This window comes from Colobus angolensis, unplaced genomic scaffold, assembly GCF_000951035.1.
Source record: "Colobus angolensis palliatus isolate OR3802 unplaced genomic scaffold, Cang.pa_1.0 Scaffold284, whole genome shotgun sequence".
Taxonomy (NCBI): domain Eukaryota; kingdom Metazoa; phylum Chordata; class Mammalia; order Primates; family Cercopithecidae; genus Colobus; species Colobus angolensis.
The window spans coordinates 3,923,053-3,932,704 of NW_012116088.1; positions in this window are offsets into that span (position 1 = coordinate 3,923,053).

The following is a 9,652-nucleotide window of genomic DNA, read 5'->3' on the forward strand; positions in this document are numbered from 1 at the left end:
AGAGAGAGAGAGAGAGAGAGAGAGAGAGAGAGAGAGAGAGACTGATAGGCTGAAGGGATAGGTGTCAGGAGTCAAATGTGAAGGCAAAACGGAGGCAGCGTCCAGGAGGGAGGACCACGTAGTCTAATAGACATAGAACATGCAAGAATGGACAAGGCCAGGATGGCTGGGGACACGGGAAGAGGCCATGCCAGGCAGCACCTCCCACTGTCAACTGCACACCCTCACCCACACTCTTGACTGTGGCACCTGTGTTTAGCCACTTTGTTGTGTGAAAGATGTTGTGGCCACCCCATCTCCTTCAGTACTCCTTCTTCTCTTCCCTCCCTCTGTCCCCAGCCTATGCCCATTTTCTCCTAAGCCTTGCCTGGAAAAGTTCAGCAGACAACTGACATTTACTAAAACAAAGCCAAGGCGAGACCCCCGGCTTCCCTACCCCAATATATGCAAACCTTCAACCAGGGCCCTGCCCCTTTGAAAACAGACATTGAGGCCAGGCGCGGTGGCTCACACCTGTGATCCCAGCACTTTGGGAGGCAGAGCTGGGTGGATCATGAGGTCAGGAGATCGAGACCATCCTGGCTAACACAGTGAAACCCCATCTCTACTAGAAATACAAAAAGTTAGCCGGGCGTGGTGGTGGGTGCCTGTAGTCCCAGCTACTCAGGAGGCTGAAGCAGAATTGCTTGAACTGGGCAAGCAGAGGTTCAAGTGAGCCGAGATCATACCACTGCACTCCAGCCTGGGCAATAGCAAGACTCTGTCTCAAAAAAAAAAGAAAAAAAAAGAAGAAGGAAAAAAAAAAGGAAAGAGACATTGAAAGAAGGAAGGGAGGAAGGAAAAAATAATGTGCTATTCTTTTTTTTTTTTTTTTTTTTTAAGAATTTGAAAGTAATGATTGTACGTAACAACAAACCAACCAGAGAGAACAAACAAGTCAAAGGAAGAAAGCCCATTCGAAGGCACCACCCTTCACGCTTGGGCACAAATTCTCCTTAGACACGTACACAAATCTTTTAATTGGATGGTAACATCATAGGCTTACATCTTTTCTGTTGCTTAAAATATCACAAATCCAAAAAAAAAAAAATCACAAGCAACTTTGTTGGTGGGCTTGTTGCTGCAACATCTTTTAAAGTCTGAATCGTGTTTTGTATGTGGATATATTGTAAGTTATGACACGACCATCCCACTGCTGGAAAATCGGAATGTTGTCAACTGTTTGTTATTATAAACAATGTTGTTACAACCCATCCTTAAAGAGAAATCTTTTTTTAAAAAAAATCATTCTCCAAGGTTCAAGAGTTTGCTTTTGGCAATCAGGGGGTTTTGAGAATTTTTTTTTTTTTTTTTGAGACAGAGTCTCATTCTGTCACCCAGGCTGGAGTGCAGCTGTGGTACAATCATAGCTCCCTGAGGCTCCTAACTCCTGGGCTCAAATGATACTCCTGCCTCAGCCTCCTGAGTAGCTAGGACTGCAGGCCTGCACCACCACACTCTGTTAATTTTTTCTTTTATTTTTTGTAGAGATGGGGTCTCACTGTGTTGCTCAGGGTGGTCTCAAACTCCTGGCCTCAAGCAACCCTACCGCCTAGGCCTCCCAAAGAGCTGGGATTATAGGCATCAGCTACCGTAACTGGCCAGAAAACAATTTTCATTATTGAAAAAGTCAAACATTTATAAGCAAAGAGGACCAGAGTAATGAATGCCAGCGTATCCGTCATCCAGCTCAAACAACTGTCAGCTCGTAGCCCATCTTGTTGCATCTACATGAGATCCCACTCATCCCCACTCCCTGGATTGCTTTGAAACAAATTCCAGACAGCATATCATTTCATTCATGAGTATTTAACATGTATCTCTCAAAGACAAGGCAAGAGTACACATGTTTAAAACTCTTGGTATAGACTGCCAAACTGCCTGCCAAAAAATTCTGCAACAATTCCCATTCCCACCAACAATATATGAATGTGGCCAGGTCTTGGCCAGGTTATACACCAACAGTATAAGAATGTGGCCAGGTCTTTCTCCTCGGTCTTGTCAGCCCCGGATACATCAGTTCAGTGTCCAGTTAAGAAGAGGTGAGGGAATGAGACAAAACTGAAACAGATAGTTCAACAGAGGTGATTGAAAATGGGAAACCAGGCTGGGCATGGTGGCTAACCCTTGTAATCCCAGCACTTTGGGAGGCCAAGGTGGGTGGATCACCTGAGGTCAGGTTTTTGAGACCAGCCTGGCGAACATGGTGAAACCCCGTCTCTATTAAAAATACAAACATTAGCTGGGCATGGTGGCGCATGCCTGTAATCCCAGCTACTGGGGAAGCTGAGGCAGGAGAATCTCTTAAACCCAAGAGGCGGAGTTTAAGTGGACTGAGATCATGCCATTGCACTCCAGCCTGGGTGACAAGAATGGAACTCCATCTCAAAATAAATAAATAAATAAATCAAATAAAAATGGAAAACCAGTTACAAAGATATTGGAAAAGCCTAACGGGCAGCCTGGGCACAATGGAGCAATCCAACAGCCAGAAGCTTCCCACGGGAAGCCCCAGGCTTGGAATGACAAATGGAGGAGGCAGGGCTGCCAAAGCCCAGGGGCCAGGGCACCCAGCTAGAGCCAGGAAACCTTGGCATGGCTGCTGCTGCAATGGAACCCTGGAGGGAGGAACCACCCCAGGGATACTGGAGTCACAGTGACTGCTGAAAATGCCACCAGAAACAGAGAAAAGCAATATCTTGACTTCTTCCCTCCCTCTGCTCCTACTGGCCACACCTAATGAGAAGCAATGAGCAAGGGAGCCTGGGAAATGAGCTTGCATCCACAGCCTCACCCCAACCTCATACAGACCAGTGGGGAGAGTGGGGGGTGGATCTGAGAGCCCGCAGGGCAGTGACAGGCACCCTGAGCATTGCTGCTTTAGTTTAGCTTTTTCAATGAATATGATCTTTTCCGGATCAAAATATTCTTTAAGTCATGAGGGAAGGCATGAGTGTAGACTACAGAGAGAGAAACCACACTACTGGGGAGAATGCAAATGAGGACAACCCATTTTCAGAAGAATCTGTCAATAGCTCTCTAAGTTTAAAATCACAATCCAGGCCGGGAGTGGTGGCTCATGCCTGTAATCTCAGCACTTTGGGAAGCTGAGGCGGGTGGATTGCTCTGAGCCTAGGAGTTTTAAGACTAGCCTGGGAAACATGGTGACACCTCATCTCTACAGGAAGTACAAAAAATTAGCCAGGCATGGTGGCACACACCTGTAGTCCCATCTACTTGGGAGGGTGAGGCAGGAGGATTGCTTGAGCCCAGGAGTTAGAAGCTGCAGTGAGTTATGATTGTGCTGCCACTGTACTCCAGCCTAGGTGGCTGCACAAGACCGTGTCTCAAAAAATAATAAATAAATAAATACTTTAAATTATTAGTTAATTAATTAAATTTTAAAAATAAAATCACAGTCATTTCCAGAGATTTATGCTATATATATTTGCACATCACAAAGATATGTGTGTAAAGATGTTCATGATGACATTGCTTTTCTTCTTCTTTTTTCTTTTTTTTAGCTTTTATTTTATTATTTACAGTACCAAAGACTGGAAGCAATGGATGTACTCACTCATAGGTACTGGCTAAAAAACATGAATGAGTTAGCCAGGATGATTTCTAAGAGAAATCTAAGCTAAATAAATAAAGATTAAAAAACCAGTGTGGGTTTCATGTGTCCGCATGTTGATAAATTAATGCATATGTGCAATGTTTCTCAAATGATATACAATTATTTCTCAGATCACTGGCAACAAGAATTGCCTTCAGGGAGAGGAAGCAGAAGATTGGGATAGAAGAGAGACCTATGTATCTTCACTACTTTTAAAGTTTGTTCACTCTGCTTTGTATTAGGCTAATCATACGAAATCACCAATACTCTATCATTTTTGACTCCTCAAACAATTTCATATGGTTCAAACTCCTATTCCTTTATTAATTAAAAAGAAGCTGATTTTCAAAAGACCAGCAGGAAGAGCTGCAATTGGCAGGTATGTGATTGGCAGTGCATTTGGAGTTGGCTTTTCTAATAAGAATGTGACCCAGTAATATACGATTCCATATTTCCTCAGAATTAAATTAGAAAAGGCAGGATGAGGTCCCACGAGCTCAAATCTTCCAGAAGAATCACCATCCCAGGATGTCATCCTGATTCTCATCACAATATTGGCATTCAAACTAGCTCAAAACGAAGGCGTGCTGGGAAGGCAGATGGGGGCTGTGTGTGCTTTTTCATCCACTCCAAGTACTGCCGAGGGCCCAGAACAAACCCAAACTAGGAAACAAACAATCCCTCTGCAACTCTGAGGGTATTGTGCTCGTATCTGTTCACAGAGCTGAAGTGCAATTTTGTTCACTTTGAGACATAAAAAGAAACTTAATCAATCTTGACAGACTCTGACGAAAAACTCCCCAAGGCCCTTCACATTCCAGAGCCTGGCAGGGACTTCTGGGGCCTCCAAAGAGTGACTGGACTTGTTCAGATTCAGAAGGAGCATCTCACAGTGCAGATGGGGGCTGCAGCTGCAGAGGTAAAGCACAGGAGGAGGCAAAGTAACACCAGCAAGAGACGAGAGCATTGGCAGGCACTGAGAGCCAGACAGGCTTTATCTCACCATACTCCCCTCAGGAAAGGGCAGCACCTTGCACCCATTGTACAGGTGAGAAATAAGGACAATGAGGAGGTTGAATAACCTGACTAAAGGCATACAGAACCTAGGTCTGTCCTGGTCCGAAGCTCATTCTCCTGATGGTCACCCTGGGTGGGACAGATGCTAAAGACGACAGCTGGTGACGGATGACGGCAGCTAGGAGAGCAGGAGAGGTGGATGCTGGGCAGGTGGAGTTTGCTAGGCACAGGCTGCTTAGGAATGAGATGGGGCAGCGGGCAGTGCATCTCATATCTGCTTTCAACCCTTTAGTGGCTTCTCATCACCTTTGAAATACAATCCATGTTCAGCTCAGACTACAGGAGGTGTTCTGGGCCCCACTTGCCTGGCCAGTCCACCTCTGCCCCCCACCTTCATGCCCCTGCTAAACACCATTGCCCAGCAGAGCCCCAGCTCCTTCTCTTTCCGCAGTGCACTGTGCCCTATCAAGCCCCTGCCTCTGCCGGGAGTGCCTTTCCCCCTCACTGTCCTCCCGGCTGACCAAGGGAGTCCGTTTCTAAGACTCCTTCCCCCTCCATCCCTCCCTTTCTCATCCCTAGTTGAACAGTGACTTCTGTATCTCCTGGGCTTCCCTCTACTATAACACCCTTCCTCCCACTCTTCCTCCCTTCTCCCGTTCTCTTTACTTCCTCTTTCCCTTCTTCCTTCCATCTTTTATTCCTTCTTTCTTTCAACACCTTTTCCTTGAGCACCTACTATATGCCAAGTACTAGACTGCATTTGAAGGAGGATGAAAGTTAGGTAAGTAAAGGTCCTTTCTTCCTAGAGATCATTGTCAAGATCATGAAACACAGAGAAACTGAAAGCTCATGGTTGCCAAATGTTTCTATATGTCCAACACTCTGTTACACACTCAGCGCACATGGTTTCATTTATGAACTACCATGATTCTATGAGGTAGCAACTTTTCATCTTCAGGGGGAAAACTGAGGCAGGACCAGAGTTTGAACACAGGCAACCAACTCATCATTAAATTTTGTGCTCCTAAGTGCTAAGAGAAAGGAAGGATTTAATAGGAACGTGTCAAATGCAATGAAAGTGGACAGAGACCTACACCTAGCCTGGGACAGACAGAAGCCTTCTAAGAGGTGACGCTTCAGAGGGACATTAGACCATGTAAGGAGGAATGGGAAGGGTGCTGTAGGCAGAGGGCTAGCCTGGGCAAAGGCTTGGAGGTGAGGAAAAGCAAGGCTCCTGTGGAGAAACCCAAGCAGAAGCAGTGGGGTGCTGCTGGGATGCAATGCCTGAGGATAGAATGGGGGAGCACAAAGATGAGAGTCTTAGCAGGAAGCAGGCACAACACACAGGGTGGCTGAGGAGTGTTAATGGGGGTCCTGTTAGCAAGGATGCGGGCAGAGTTAAGGGAAACCAACAATGGGTTATAAGACGATTGGGTTAGCAACTACAAGCCCAGGGGCCACCACCTCCCTTAGGCTAAAGGAGGCAAAGAGGGAGACCAGAACTCAAGAAAGAACGGTGGCTGTGGCTTTAACACCAGGGACCCCCTCCTGCTGCCACCACACACCACTGGAGCTGGAGCTTCTGGTAGAGAAATCTGCAACTGGGTTGAAACGGAGGCAAGAGAGTAAATATCCCAGCTATTTTTCTCTCCTGCGTTCTGATATCTTTCTATACCTCCCAGTGGCCAAACCCATCCAGAAGCGAGAAGGCTCAGCTGAGGCAGTCCATGGAGGTCAGACTTCCAGGTCAGAGAGGGTAGAGAAAGGTGGTGAGAGTCCAGAAAGGCAGGTGGAGAATACCCAGCACATGTGGTTAAAGAGTTGATATTTTATCCCACACGTGTCCAGGCTCCATTGAGGGGTTTTAGGTATGGAGGCAACATGTTCAGATACGGATTTTAATAAAGACCTCTCTGGCAGCAATTCAGTAGACAGAGCCGTGGGCCACGAGGGATGAGCCTAGGAGACCAACTGGACCAGGGAAATAAGGGCCAAGGTGGGAGATGGTAAGGCTGAAAATGGTGTGAGATGAAAGGAGACAGAACTTACCCAGGTGAGAGATGAGAAGGAGCTGAAAAGGAAGTAACAGAAAGGACACAAATAAGATTAAACTTTGATTTTTTGAAAAACTGAGAGGTCACAGTGAAGACAAAAGCCAGGCTTCATATTTGGATAATCAACTGAATTTTAGTGCCAACAACTGAGATTAAAAATAAACATACAGGGTCGAGCATGGTGGCTTACACCTGTAATTCCAGCACTTTGGGAAGCCAAGGAAGGCAGATCTCTTCAGCTCACAAGTTTGAGAGCAGCCTGGGCAACATGGCAAAACTGCGTCTATACAAAAATTAAATTAAATTAAAAAAATATATATATATATGTATACATATATACACACACACACACAAATTAGCCGGGGCTGGTGGCACATGCCAGTAGTCCCAGCTACTTGCAAAGCTGAGGTGGAAGGATGGCTTGAGCCTGGGAGGCAGAGGTTGCAGTGAGTCAAGATCATGCCACTGCACTCCAGCCTGGGCAACAGAGCCAGAGTATGCCTCAAAAGAAATAAATAAAAATAAAAATAAAATTTTTAAATAAAATAAAAACACAAAAGTAGCAAAAAACAGCTTTAGAGAATGGTGACTGATGAGTTTTGCTTGGTAAAATTGAGTTTAAGTTGTTTGTAGGACATCCAAGTGTAAATGTCTAGCAGACATTCAATTTGAGTTCAAATATTGAGTGTTCTCTGTCTGGAGATTTGGATATTAAAGCCATCAGTAGGCTGGGTGTGGTGGCTCACTCCTGTAATCCCACCACTTTAGGAGGCTGAGGCAGGCGCATCACCTGAGGTCACGAGTTCGAGTCTAGCCTGGCCAACATGATGAAACTCCATTTCTACTAAAAATACAAACATTAGCTGGGCGAGGTGGTACATGCCTGTAATCCCAGCTACTCGGGAGGCTAAGGCAGTAGAATCGCTTGAACCCGGGAGGCGGAGGTTACAGTAAGCCAAGATTGCACCATTGCACTCCAGCCTGGGTGACAAGAGTGAAACTCTGTCTCAAAAATAAATAAAGCCACCAGTAGGTAAATTCTAGTGAAAACCCTGAGAGTAAATGAGATGTCCCAGGGAGAAAGAGTATCTAGAAAAGTGGACAGATTGTTTGGGGAGCACCAGCACTGAGAAGTGAAAGGAAGAATCTGCAAAGCTATAGACAAGGAATGAAAGATCTGAGAAGACAAGAAGAAAGAAGCTTCCTGGGAGCAGAGGCTGGAGTGACCAGTAGTGTTAAATATGGTGGTAATTACGGGACAAAGAGCATCTGCTGCTTAGGACTGTGAAAGGAAAATATCTTGGACTTCTAAAAACACTAAGCTAAAAGGAAAATTCAAGCTGGAAACTGCTCTGCTTGAACCTGCCTCCTGTTCTATTCAAACTCATCCCTCTGCTCACTGAGATAGATGCATATTCTGATGGCCTCCTTTGTAAAGGCTTATTAGAACTTCAAAAGAAGGCAACCATTTGTCTCTCATCTACCTGTGACCTAGAAGCCTCCTCCCTGCTTCGAGTTGTCCCTGTCTTTCTGGACGGAACCAATGTACTTCTTACATATACTGATTGATGTCTCAAATCTCCCTAAAATGTATAAAACCAAGCTGTGCCCTGACCACCTTGGGTACATGTCATCAGGACTTCATGAGACTGTGATATACCTATGCATCCTCAAAGTTGCCAAAATGAACTTTCTAAATTAACTGAGATCTGTCTCAAATTTTGGGGGTTCATAGAACTTAGGAGGTTGTAGGCGACTTTAGAAAGAGCAGTTATGACTGTCTTGGTGGATGGATTACTTGGTGGACTCTCTTGGTGGATGGATTACTGGGGGTTGAGGTGTGAAGTGAAAGTAAGGTAGACATTGAGGATGTAGATTACTCTGTTTAGAAGTCTGGATGAGGAAGGAGAAAGGTAGGATGATACCTAGGAGAGACCGCCAGGCCAGTGGATGAGTTTTATGGTATTAGTGAAAGGTAGAGAGGGAGAAGCTGATGATGCTGCAGAAGGCGGAAGATTGTTAATGAAGCCCAGACCTGGAGGGGTCAAGAGAGCACAGATCCAGGCACTCTCTGTGCTCTTATTGCCTGATCACTTGTCCGTCCTCTACATCCCTCTACTAGTCAGGGAGCTCCATATCTGCTGTGCTGAGAGCGTTGCTGGCATACGGCCATGGCATACTTGCTGAGTGAATGAATAAGTGATGGTTGAGTGGATAGTCAGGGATATAAACCCAGACAGAAGCAAAGTGTCTTTGGCAAAGCTTCTGTAGCTTGCACAAGATGGCTAAGGTCTAAAACATGACATCTCCAGCCAGATAATTGTCTGAACTAAGGAAATCATCAAGATTTACCTTACAGATGCACACTCAATAAGCAAAACCTGCAAACACAGCATGCTGAATGAAGACCTCTATGGTGAGGGTGGTTGGATTAGAATCAGTAACGCTGGAAACTGACGATCTTCATGTTTAAATCAATTGGGCACTTGAACAGGACTGATTTTTATTAGCTCATTTAATTGGCTTCAAAGGTTGCTATAGTTTTGCTATCTTGCTTTTTATATGGGGCAGGGGATGGAGTTAGATACTGTCTTGAGACTTCTTCAAGTTTTCTGTTTACTTTTCTTCCCAGAGTGACTAAGGGTTTAGCCACTTGCAAAGAAAGCAGAGGAAGGGGTTTTTGCTTTACTTGATCAAGGTCTCTGAGGACTAGAGTCTCCATACTCATCCCTCCTATCTGGCAACAGGAATATTTGGGTCTGCGGTAGGCTGAATCAACAGGGAAGTCAATGCATGGCAGCTGAGTGAGAAGCTGCTGGAAGCAAAACAGGGAAAACAGTAACTTAGGGAAGGGAGTGAGGGTAAATGAGGAAAGCAAAGAATTGATATTTCTTTTACCAACCAAGTTACCAGTAACTTGAAGGAA